This window comes from Tupaia chinensis, unplaced genomic scaffold (genome assembly GCF_000334495.1).
Source record: "Tupaia chinensis unplaced genomic scaffold, TupChi_1.0 Scaffold000314_1, whole genome shotgun sequence".
In the NCBI taxonomy this organism is placed as follows: domain Eukaryota; kingdom Metazoa; phylum Chordata; class Mammalia; order Scandentia; family Tupaiidae; genus Tupaia; species Tupaia belangeri.
Window position 1 is genome coordinate 368,668 of NW_006159807.1, and position 13,920 is coordinate 382,587.

Here is a 13,920-nt window from a genome sequence, read left to right on the forward strand (position 1 = left end):
GTGTGATTCTTAAAAAAGTTAGAAAAATAATAGCTAAAAATTTCCCAAATATGGTAAAACAAGACTAGAGTCAAGAAATTCAGGAAACTTCCTACAGGGTAGACTTAGAAAAATCTATACCACGTTGTAAACAAACTGCTAAAAACTAAAGACAAAGAAAAAATATTCGAATCAATCACAGAAAAAAACATCACATTATCTATGGGAGAACAAGGATTATAGTGATTGCAGATTTCTCATCAAAAATGTTACAGAACAGTGGGAAGTAGCACAAGAGTTTTCAAATGATGAAAGAAAAGAATGCTCGACACAGGATTCCATATCAATAGAAAATATTCTTCATGAATGAAGATGAAATAAATGCTCTCAGTTGAAGAAAAACTAAGATAACTCGCTAAAAGAAGCATTTTAGGAAAAAATAGAAAAAATAGAAAAATTATAAAGTTGGAACATCAAAACTGAATGAAATACAACCAAAATGGCAATTACCTGGGTATACATAATACATTTTTTTCCACTTTAAAAAAATATTTGATGGTTGAGACGGGCCCTGAGACCTAGCAGTTAAGGAAGCTAGCTCTTCCTTGGTGACCATGTAATTGGAATTCTATCCTCAGCATTTTGAAAAACATATGTGTGTGCGTGTGAAATAGAGAAGATGATGAAATAGAGAAGGGTTTGTGGCATGACCACATTCCATTAAAAGATGCTTTCTCCCTCTCTCAATTTTTCTCTCCATGTCTCTCGGATAAGTACATGTGCACTCTGGCAAAAAAATAAATAAAATAATTTGATGATTGAAAAGGAAAACATTATATATGTACATTATATATACACATAATATATATATATATATATAATTATATGATAGAACTTTCAGTGTGTGTAGATGTAATATATGATAGATGTAACTGTATGGGGAGAATATAAAAGAATCAGCATAATAGTACAATTTTTGCATTCCACATGAAATGGTATAGTAACAGTTTTAAGTATTGATAGATTACGAAAAGTTAGATATATATAATACAATTTCTAGAGAAATCACTAAACAACTGTACAAAGTGATAAAAAGTGCAATAAACTAAAATGGAATACTAAAAAATTTCAGATACTCCAGAAAAAGGCAGGAAAATTGAAACAGATGAATAAAAATTAGAAAGGACCAACACAAAATAAAAAATAAAAAATAGGTATAAATGTAGATCTATCAATAATTACATTAAATATAAATGGTCTATACACATCAATCAAAAAGCAGAGATTATCAGAATGGGTTTTTTAAAAAGTCATGACACCTCTTTCCACTATATGTGCTATGAAAGAAACTTACTTTACATATAATGACATAGGTGGATTGAAAGTAATAGGATGAAATAGAGTATACTATAAAAACATGAATTAAAAATGTCACTTCTATCTGCTTTTCCTAAAGAAAATGCCTACTATTCAAGAACCCCTAACACCACAAAAGAAATAAACTCATTTGACTGTTTATGTAAAATTCTTATTGTTTTGAATTATCATTTCTGCTTAAAAGCTACTTCTTATTTTCAAGTGGGCTAAATACAAGTTTAGTTAGAAACTACTTAATCTGCTTCTACCATTTCAAAACAGACCTAGCACATTCATGAATGTTTTTGTGTAGTGGCAAATACCACTAAATACAAAGATTTATTTGAATTTTAAAGCAAAACCAACTTGCATATTCACTTATAATCCTTTAAGTGAGAGAAGTGCATAATCCCCAAGCTCAAATGTAGAACTAGGTGTTTATTAAAAATTATAAATACATCAGATTTTTCTGTGAGCTCACAGACAGACGTGTATACAGAAAAAAGTCACACAGCTCTTTGGCAAACCACCTATGTTCTCTTCCTCAGTTTTAGTAACACATATGGTTCCGTAGATCTATCAATAATTACATTAAATATAAATGGTCTATACACATCAATCAAAAAGCAGAGATTATCAGAATGGGTTTTTTAAAAAGTCATGACACCTCTTTCCACTATATGTGCTATGAAAGAAACTTACTTTACATATAATGACATAGGTGGATTGAAAGTAATAGGATGAAATAGAGTATACTATAAAAACATGAATTAAAAATGTCACTTCTATCTGCTTTTCCTAAAGAAAATGCCTACTATTCAAGAACCCCTAACACCACAAAAGAAATAAACTCATTTGACTGTTTATGTAAAATTCTTATTGTTTTGAATTATCATTTCTGCTTAAAAGCTACTTCTTATTTTCAAGTGGGCTAAATACAAGTTTAGTTAGAAACTACTTAATCTGCTTCTACCATTTCAAAACAGACCTAGCACATTCATGAATGTTTTTGTGTAGTGGCAAATACCACTAAATACAAAGATTTATTTGAATTTTAAAGCAAAACCAACTTGCATATTCACTTATAATCCTTTAAGTGAGAGAAGTGCATAATCCCCAAGCTCAAATGTAGAACTAGGTGTTTATTAAAAATTATAAATACATCAGATTTTTCTGTGAGCTCACAGACAGACGTGTATACAGAAAAAAGTCACACAGCTCTTTGGCAAACCACCTATGTTCTCTTCCTCAGTTTTAGTAACACATATGGTTCCTGTCAGTAGCACTCATTTAGAAAGATAAAAATCTTACAACAGCTAAGTTCAGCTTCTCTGCAGTGGCTTTTTCCTTTGATTTCCAACATATCAAGTGACTATTCACTAGACCTTATAATTTCCAAACTTTGGAGGGACTGGACCTTTTAAAAAAGAGGCAATAAATAGCCCATTTCAAAACCTTTTTCCATTACAATGCATAATTAATCCATCTTAATTCTGATAGTAGCTTTCTGTAATGCTTTTAAAGAAAGGAAAAAACATTGAGTGATACATGTGTTGATAAACTATATATAAAATTTCATAAAATGATTTAGGGACACATAAATATCATTTTCATTGTTAATATGCAGTATTAAATATATCAGCCACACAATTAATAAATGATAGTCATGAGCATGGGGAAATTTCTTTCTTGAAGACTTTTTGGATATGAAGCAGCAATTATTTTCTTCAAACCTGGCTTGAATTCAGCTTGAAACATTGTTTTCTTTCTTTTTTGTTCTTCCTGTCCTTAACTTTTCTTCTGCAATGTGAAAATACAAGGCAGATGTCTTCATCTCACTGGAATGCTTTTAACCTTAATGAAGGATTATAATAAATCAGTACTTTTCAACCTGCTTTCTGTCATCAACACGTACATACTTTTTGAGATATTAGTCTCCACAGAGGTTATTAGAAATAATTAGGACAAGCTAGAACTTACAGTTATTCATATTTTGGTGGACAAATAGTTGTCATTTGTTAACTATCCTTAATATGTGGAGAGTTATCTTGTCCATATGTCTAGAAACTGTAGTTATTGGATGAGAACTACTTTTTAAAAAGATTGTCGTGTTGGAATATATGTGTGCATGTGCATATTTATATACATATTTATTAAAATCTAATTTGGTGATTTAGATAGTTTTGTGTATTCATTAAACCATTTTACGAAAAACTAAAATTTGAGACTTTCATTTTAAGATTTTTTAAATTAATTCTGATGTTAGAATGTTTATCATAGCCAAATAAAATATTTTCATATCTATACATTTTGCAATTTTTGTGTAGTTAGGATTCACAAATGCCAGTTTCTTCAATATATAAAATTCAGTACTCTGAACTTCTCTCATTAATACACAGAAGAAAAATAACCTGTAAAACTGTAGCCCCCAAAGAGAGAGGTGAAAATAAACAATCTCATAAAATGTGACATCTTGGTGACCTATTTTACATGGATGAAATTTGGTGATAGCCAAGCAAATTGCTACTTTCTAAAATCACTTGAATTAAAATTCAGGTAGGATTAGTGATTAAAAAAAAAACAACCCTCATATCAATGACTGAATCTTAAGATGTGATGGGTTTGAATAGACTTTGCAGTATACTAAGCTAAGATAAATTTTTCTGATGGTGACATCCATAAGAAAATTTTGCAAGGCAGACTAACTACCTACCTTGATTCTTGAATGTGTTAAAAGCTGTTTCTGACTTCAATGAATAAAACCTACTCATTCACCTTTCAAGAGATGTAAAGTTTCATATACAAAGCTCTGTATCAAAAATTATGAGACTGGGAACCAGCAGTTAGCATAATGGCTATGTCGCTGGACTCCCACGTAGTCGACCGCGGTTCGTGTCCCGGACCCGGTGGCTTAAAACTCACGCCGGGCGCGTGTGCATGCGTGCCCAAGATCCTGAGAGGAGAATGGAGGAGAAGGGATTGAGGCGTGACCATCCCCCATGGGGGGTGATTTCTCGCTTTCTGTCTCTATGTCTCTCTCTGTCTGTCTGGCGAGCGCACGCGCCCTACAGTGAAAATCTCTCCAAAAAAAAAAAATTATGAGACTAAGGTTATGGGCATCCATCTTGGGAGAGAATAGCTAGACTGTCCAGTTCTGTAGAACTGCTTTGGCACTTTATGTTTCTTTCCTACCTGGCTATAGAAGTTTTCTATTTATTTGAGTCCATTGAGTAAGAGGTGTGAGGATTTAATTCCCCATGTCATCTATGTCAGTGGGCCATTAAAAAAGTTCCTTGTCTTGTTGAACCTCAGTTTCATCATTCACAAAATAGAACTGAATGTATTCTGAGCACGTGTGTGAAATTGTAACAGCAAAGTGATATACAGATTTTAGGGCCAGCTATATATTTCAGGGCATAGTAGATGTGACCTTTTATTAACCTGTCTGACCTTCAGCATTTGTAACTTGCTTTTTTTCTTTCCAATACTTTTCCAATGGAGAACATCATTCCCTGTTGATGATTCCCAGCAGAGTTGAATAGGCTCTCAAAATTGACTTAGTTTAAATTTTTCATGCACATGCTTTTTGACTGTTCATATGTCTTCCTTAGAGAATTGTTTGTTCAGCTCATTTTTCCATCTTTTAGTTGGATTGATCATTTTCTTTTCTTCTTTTTTTTTTTTTTTCAGATAAGTCACTTGAGTTCCCTGTGTATTCTGGTTATCAGTTCCTTAGCTAAGGCATAGTTTACAAAAATTTTTTCCCATTCTAAGGGTTGTTGATTCACACTAATAAACTGTCTTAATTTTTAAAATTTTATTTTTTATTGTTATTATTATTATTATTTTAATTTGCTATAGGGCATCTGTGCTTGCCAGAGAGAGACAGAGAGAGAGAAGGGGAAATGAGAAAGTGAGCCAGGTCTGAGACTCAAACCACAGTCAGCCATGTGGGAGTCCAGTGCCTTATTCACCATGCTACCCACTGGTCCCAATTACTGTGTCTTTTGCTGTGCAGAAACGTCTTAATCTGATATAATCCCACTGTCTGTTTTTTGAATTATTGCTTGTGTACATACAAGCAGCCAAAAAGAATATGAAAAAATGCTCAACGTCCCTTATAACAAGGGAGATGCAAATCAAAACTACAATGAGATACCATCTAATCCCTGTCAGAATGGCAAAGACTAAAAGAACAAAAAATTATAAATACCAATGAGACTCTGGTGAAAAGGAAACTCTCTTACACTATTGGTGGACATGTAAAATAGTACAGCTTATGAGGAGAATAATATAGAGGTTCCTCAAAGACCTATAAATAAAACCATCACATGATCTAGCAATTTCACTTCTGGATATATACCCAAAGGTTAGAAAAACACTCAGTTGAAAAAGTGCTTGCACATCTATGTTTATTGTGGCATTATTCACAATTGTTAAGACATGAAACCAACCCAAATATCCACAAACAGATAAATGGATTGAAAAGGTGTGGCACATATGCACTATGGACTACTACTCAGCCATAAAAATCAACAACCCCCTAGCATTTGATAGAAAGTAGACAAATATGGAAGATTTACTGCTGAGTAAAGCTAGCCAGGCTATGAAAGAGAGATATTGTATGTCTCTACTTAATATATATTGACTGAGGGGCAGGCAGAAGGCGTGATGGTTAAGGGCGCTGGATTTCCACGTGGCCAAATGTGATTTGAGTCCCAGACTTGGTGGCTTGCTTTCTCACTTTCCGTTTCTCTCTTTCTGTCTCTCTCTGGTGAAATTAAAAAATAAGAACAAAATTGGGGACCAGAAGTTGGTGTAATGGCTATGTCACTCGAACCCATGTAGTCGACTGTGGTTCAAGTCCCAGACCCGGTGGCTTAAATTCATGCCGGGTACATGTGTGCACGTGCCCAAGAGGAGAATGGAGGAGAAAGGATTGCAGTGTGGTCATCCCCAGGGGGAGGAGGGGCATGATTTCTCGCTTTCTGTCTCTCTGTCTCTCTCTGACTTTCTGGCGAGCACATTTGCCCTATAGCAAGAATCTCTAAAAAAAAATAATAATGATAACAAATGAAATTAAATAGACAAGTAATTCTTCAAAATTATTTACATATGTGTGCGTGTGTATATACACACTGTCTACACTTTACGGCAGAAACTGAAAGATTAGAAGCTATAGAAGCATGGAAAACAGTTATGGATACTGGAGACAGTGTGGGAAGAGGGGGGGAAATGGAGAGAATGAGAGGGAAGGAATCAAGGAGAAAAATAGAGAGGCAAAACATTTGAGGGATACAGAAATCGAGGATTGTCTATTAATGATAACGTGTATGATATCTTCTACTGGATTGGTGGGAATTATGTTCATGCCAGGTAAATATATTTTATAAGCTGTAGTGATGTACAATGATTGAATGCATAAAAAAATTAAAATAAAAAAAATTCCTCATGCAGTTTGTGAAATAAAGGCTCAGGGGGAAAAAAAGGTAGCATAAGGAATCCAGATTTGAATCTTGGTCTTTAAACTGCTGGTTCACATTCCTTTTGCTTTCCACCAACTTATTCAGTCACTCCACAAACATTTATTGAGCACCAGTTATGTGCTAGGCACTGGTCTTTTCTAATCTTGCTTTCTTTTTTGGGGGGTGGGGGAGGTTTTTGCTATAGGTGTGTGTGCTCACCAGAAAGACAGAGAGAGACAGAGACAGAAAGTGAGAAATCACCCCCTGGGGGGATGGCCACGTCGCAATTCCTTCACCATTCTCCCCTTGGGATCCTGGGCATACATGCAAACACACCCGATGTGAGTTTAAACCGCCGGGTCTGAGACTTGAACCATGGTCGACTACGTGGGAGTCCAACAACATAGCCATTATGCCAACTGCTGGTCCCCTAATCTTGCTTTCTAAAGATTGTCTGTAAAAATATTAAAATATTGTTTAGTACTGGTGTCTAAAGCTGAGTTAATAGTCTGGCCATATATAATATATCTATGTGTGTATATTTAGCTATAGGGCATGTGCGCTTACCAAAGGCACAGAGAGAGAGAAAGTGAGAAATCACCTCTCCCCCAGGAGGGATCACCATGCCACAATCCCTTCTTCTCTATTCTGCTCTCAGGACTATGGACATGCATGCACGCACATCTGGCTATCCCCCTTAGGGGATGATTTCTCACTTTTCATCCCTCGCCTCATTCTGTCTTTCTCCAGCAAGCACACACTCTCTGGTAACCCCCTCCATGAAAAAAAGAAAAAGAAAGAAGCAAAAGAAGACATATGTGATAGTCAGTAAAGTATTTCAAAGGAAGGGATTTTTAAAAAAGGTTACATTTAGAACTTAGTACAATTTAGCAGCATCAATTCATTTTATGAAGAAAGGACATGTAGAAGAAAGTCTTCTTATGAATAATTGACTTTGGAATGGCCATCAAGCCCATTCACTTTTTGAGCTCAATGAGTAAGCTGAACGGCATCCGGTTGTCTGTAGGATTAATGTATGGAAACTCTGGTTTATTCATGCCTTGGACTAAGCCTATTTCTGTCAATTACTTTGAAGGAATATGGCCCATATTTAGGTTTATGTCTGGGCTATAAAACATGGTTTTGCTTTAATTATATCTGTTTACTAGATGTTTTATTTTCAGATTTCTATTTTCTTCTTTGTGGTCAGTGAACCACAACAGCTCAACTGATCTAATCTCCAGAATTTTCACACTAAATTATTTATTTAGCTTGCTGACAAGAAGAAATGAAAACAATATTTCTCTTCTGTGTGACTCCACAAGTAAATTATGTAGAATTAAAACAGTTTGGTCTGTAGTGTCATTACTTAGACATAATTGGATAAAAAAGAGTTGGTTCTATAAAATAACACAATTTTTATCCAGAATGAACTCATCTCATTTGAATAATATTTTTAAAGGTTTTTTTTTTTTGCCATAGGGCATATGTGTTCTCTAGAGGGAACATTGGAACTCACTTCCAAGAGTCATGACCACACCATAATCCCTTCTCCTCCATTCTCCTCTTGGGATATTTGGGCATGCACACATATGAACCTGGCATGATTGTCAAGCCACCAGGTCCAGGACTAGAACTATGGTTAGCCATGTGGGAGTCTAGAACCTTTACTCCCATGCAAATGCTGGCCCTGAATACATTTTTAAATATATATTTGAGATAGTTCCTTTTAAAAAACAACAACAAAAAAAGGTTTTTGCCTTAAAGAGAGTACACGTGCCAGAGAGACATAGGCAGAGACAATGACAGGGAAAATGAGAAATCACTCAACAAGGGATGGCCATGCCACAATCCTTTCTCCTCTGTTCTCCTCCAAGGATCTTGGGCATGTACATACAAATGCCTGGCATGTGTTTCAAGCCACAGGGTTCAGACTCAAACTGCAGTTCTGCCATATGGGAGTCCAGTGACAACTTCCATGCCATCTGCTGGCCCTGAAATAGTTCCTTCTAGGAGCTGGCAGGTGGAGTAGTGGCTCGGGTGCTGGATTCCCACATGGCTGACCATGGTTCAAGCCCCAGATCTGGTGGCTTACTTTCTCATTTTCTCTCTCTCTCTGGTGAGTGTGTGTGCCCTATAGCAAATTTAAAATAATAATAATAATAATAATAATAATAATAATAACGATAAATACAATAAATTAAATAAATAATTCTTTTTAAAAATCACTTTTCCCTATATTATCAATACATGATATATGTGGGACAGAAAAAAATAATTCACTATTCAAGTGTTTTCTAAAAGTAAAGTGCTATAATTTCATTTTTTCAAATCTATTCCTTAATAGTTGAGAGTGGAGGGTCAGCAGGTGGTGTGGTGGTTAAAATGCTGGACTACCACATGGCCAACCATAGTTTGAGTCCTGGACCCAACAGCTTGCTTTCTCACTTTCTCTCTCACTCATCAAATTAAAAATAAATATATAAAATTGAATAAAATAATGCTTAAAAAAAAAAAAGAGTTGAGAGTGTATTTCATCCCTCCAGGAGACCAACTGAATTCCTAAGGATGTTCTCTGGGGTTTCTGGACCAGAGTCATGTTAGCTTCTTACAGTAAGCCATTCACAACTACAGGGCTCATTTGCTTGTTTCCTTTCACACGTTATGGTATAGTGTTCCAAACCCAGTTATACAGAAAATGAATGAAAGTAAGTAAGGACATCTGTTTTCCTCCCTGTCATGTGTGTTACAAAGAAGTCACTACATTCACAAGAATTTGGTTTAGAATATTTACTTCTTTGCCAACTCTACTTTCCTGTCACTTCTCTCTCCTTTATGCCAACCTTATCGGGGTGCAGTACAGTAAATGTAAAGCCTGAGGTAGAGATGGAAATGAATGAGAAGGCGACTGACAAGCTAACTCAGCTTATCCACTGGACAGCAGATAAAGAGAGGCCTTGCTTTGCTAGTATAGAAGTAACAGCTCACCAAAACCACCCCCAACACCAACATAAAGAACTGATATTCCATACTGTATGAATGTCAGTTAGCGATATTCTGTTCTGAAGGAGCAATTGGGGCAGTATATTTTCTGAAATCTTGGGGTCAGCATGTCTCGTTATAGGAATTTATCCTAAGAACAATAATCATGAATGTGTACCACGATTTAGCTACAAAAGTGTTGTTTCCAGCATTGCTTATAATGGTGTAAAGCTGGAAACAACTTCAATTTCCAGGGTCATGGTTTGGTTAAGATATGATATAATCACACAAGAATACTGAACAACCGTTAGAAACAGTGCTATTGAAGACTATTTAACAAGATAGAAAAATGCTGTGATGTATTGGTATACAAAAAGAATAAATTACACTGTAAATTCTGTGTGTGTGTGTATGTGTGTAAAATAAATATTAAAAGGATATATACCTACATGTTAACAGTAGTTATTTTTGTATTATGATATTTTGGGCTATGAATTTAATAAGAAAGTACTTTTTAAAATATTGGGAAAGAGAAGTGCCCTGAAACAAATAAAATGGCTTTGTAGAAATCAACTGAATGATTCCAAGGATCAGCAGTTAGCGTAATGGCTGTGTCGCTGAACTCCAATGTAGCCGATCGTGGTTTGAGTCCCAGACCCAGCAGCTTAAAACTCATGCCGGGTGTGTGTGCATGCATGCCCAGGATCCCGAGAGAAGAATGGAGGAGAAGGGATTGCGGCGTGGCCATCCTCCCTGGGGGGTGATTTCTCTCTTTCTGTCTCTCTTTGTCTTTCTGGCAAGCATACGTGCCCTATAGCAAAAACCTCTCAAAAAAAATTGATTGAATGATTCTTTAGAAATCTGCATTATACCCTCACATGTTAAGCACAATTCAAAATAAAATATAATTTTTTTGCAGAAAGGCTTAATTGTTTCTTTAGAAAAACTGTCTACACCTTGGGAATTTGTAGCCTATCCTGTCACATGTTTTACTTTTTAATTTTTTTCTCCCCCCAAAGTTCAGATTTACAGCCCCTGCCATTGCTTTTAATGTAGTAGTTGCACCTAATTTCTATATAGCACAGTGAAATTCCACCATTCTCCATTCCACATTTTGCCTTTAGCAACAAGCAGTCTGGGAGACATAAAACCAAGATATTTTCTAAGGGCAGGTAGCAGACACTTTTACTAAATATGAAATACCAAAGCCACCCCAAGCCAGAAAGGCATTTGCTAAAAAGGTTGCGAGTAAGCACCAGATAATTTTAAGGTACTCAGATGGGGCAACATTTGAAGTTGAATATGAGTGCCTTCAGTCAAAGAGGTCTTTGAAAAGACTCATGAACCATCCTCCAGAAAGAACCACAAAATAATGTCCATCTGGAAAAAATGTGAATTTGACCTTTGAATAAATAGCATGAAATAAAAAAGAATAATACAGAATTTCCTTTTCTCTTGCCAAAGCCTAAGAGGCATTGTAAAAAAAAAAGCTAAAGGTCTGGGGCTATGGTTCTGCAGTCTAAAGACAAACTAAGGAAGCTTGAAAAGTTTTTGTTTTCTCCATGCCTGTTTCCTCAGCTGTTCAAGAGGTGTTAAATGTGCCAATCTCATAAATATACATTAATGGAGGTACTTTGTGTATGTTTGACTATGGCAAGCATTCTACAAAGAGCATTGTTTTATTATTTTTAATTATTATTAATATTATTATTAGAGAAAGAGATTTTTGCTATAGGACACATGCACTCGCTAGAGAGACAGAAAGCAAGAAATCACTCCCCAGGGGGGATGGCAATGCTGCGATTCCTTCTCCTTTATTCTCCCCTTGGGATTTTGGGCACACATGCACACGTGCCTGGGGTGAATTTCAAGGTGCTGGGTCCAGGACTTGAACCATACTCAGCTATGTGGGAGTCTACCACCATAACTACTATATCACTTGCTGCCTCCCATTTTTAATTTTGATTTTTAGCTATTTCCATTTTATTCAGTTCTCTAACTAATAAAGGAACCCCTTTTCCTTGAATTCCAAGAAATTCTTTGGAATTTCTGTTTAGAATATAGAGACATACTCCAAAGCTTATTTTGGATTCATAGAAAGAGACCCAATTGATTTTTGGCTGCAGTTTAAGTGCATTCAGAACTGCAACTCACGATTTCTCAACTACTCTTTGCTTCAAACTACATTTCTACATAGCTATTTAGCCTGGGATGCATATATATGAAAAGATCAACTAACTGCCCATTTAGAGTGAAATCATGTGAGTCATTGCTTAGAAAACTGCCCTCGGAAACAAGAAAAGACTTATGTGCACCCTTATTTTCTGAACATAGTCGATTTGTGAAGATTTCTCCATTTTCTCTTTTTTTAAAAGAACTTTTTATTTAATTAATTTCATTTGTTATTATTATTTCTTAATTTTACCAGACAGAGAGAGAGATAAAGAGAAAGCGAGAAAGCAAGCCACCAGGTCCTGCACTCAAATGGCAGTGGGCCACGTGAGAATCCCGCTCCTTTAACAGCCACACCACCTACCGGCCCTTTATTGTTTTGTTTTGTTTTGGGTTTTTTTTTTTTTTTGAGAATTATTTATTTAATTCCATTTATTATTAAATTTTAATTTGACCAGAGAGACAGAGAGAGAAAAAAATGGAAAGAGAGAAAGCAAGCCTGTAGGTCCAGGACTCAAACCTCAGTTGGCCATTTGGAAATCCAGAGCTTTAACCACCACACCACCTACTGGTTCTAGATTTTTCTATCTTCTCTTAATCTTGTGGTCTCAGGGATAAACATACTATTAATAATTCTAAAAATAGTTTTTGTGTGGCAGAGAAATTCCATTCAAACTTGACCAATGCACTCACCTCAGTACTTCACTGTTACCTAAAGGAATGCTCTATTTGGGCTCCACCCAGCACAGGGTAGGGTGCTACCAACTATGGTAGGAAAATTGAACCACCTGCTCTGTTGATCACTTAGCTGTGAACTTGGCATTATACCCATCACTTATATTTGAACACGTTGAGTCCAGGTGACTCCAGATATTATCGTTAGCCTTTATTATAACGGCAAAGACAAATACCAGTGGGCCAAATGGCACAATGAATAGATTCTCCTTTTAAACATGGAAAAAGTAAAAGACAATTTACCACAAACAAAGCTAGCCTCTGCAAAACATTAGCAGACTCTTTAATCCATTTAACTGATGATCGTCCAATGATCACATCCAGGCATATACATAAATTAAAATAATTCCAATTTTCTTCATCCCCCCCCAAATGCTCTTATTACATTGTCTTTTAAAGCAAAATTTTTCTCTGCAAAGGCTCTAAGAAAAATTAAATCATATTTTTAAAAGTAATTGATACATGTTTGGGCTATATTTTGAGAATGAGACATGTATACAATCAATATAACCTAAAACAAATTATACTAAAACTAAAACCCAACTGGCTCCAGGGCACACAGAGAGCTATCTGCTACTGTTGTCAAAACCTAATGGTGAGAAAGTGAGGCAAAAGAGCAAAGAACTGATGGCTAAGAAGCTCAAAGAACAGGATCTTAGAATTAAGTTCCATGATGGTAAGGGTGTTTGTGTTCTCTTCTCTACCATTGTTCTACAGTGGTACATAGTTGGTATATGATATTTGTCGAGCGGATGGAGGAATGAAGAAAAATATGAAGATAATACTAGAAAATGTATAAATAGAACTACCATATGATCCAGCAATCCCAATTCTGGGTATACACCCAAAGGAAATGTAATCAGAGAGTTGAAGTGCTATCTGCATTCCAAGTTCATGGCAATATTATTCACAATGGCCAAGATATGGAATCAGTCTAGGGGTCTACCAATGGAAGAATGGGGGGATGTGATAGGTATAACAATGGAGCACTATTCTGCCTTTAGAAATCATGAAATCCTGGGAACCAGCAGTTAGCATAATGGCTATGTCGCTGGACTCCCACGACTGTGGTTCGCGTCCCGGACCCAGTGGCTTAAAACTCACGCCGGGCACGTGTGCGTGTGTGCCAAGATCCTGAGAGGAGAATGGAGGAGAAGGGATTGCGGTATGGTCATCCCCCCTGGGGGGTGATTTCTCGCTTTCTGTCTCTATGTCTCTCTCCGTCTGTCTG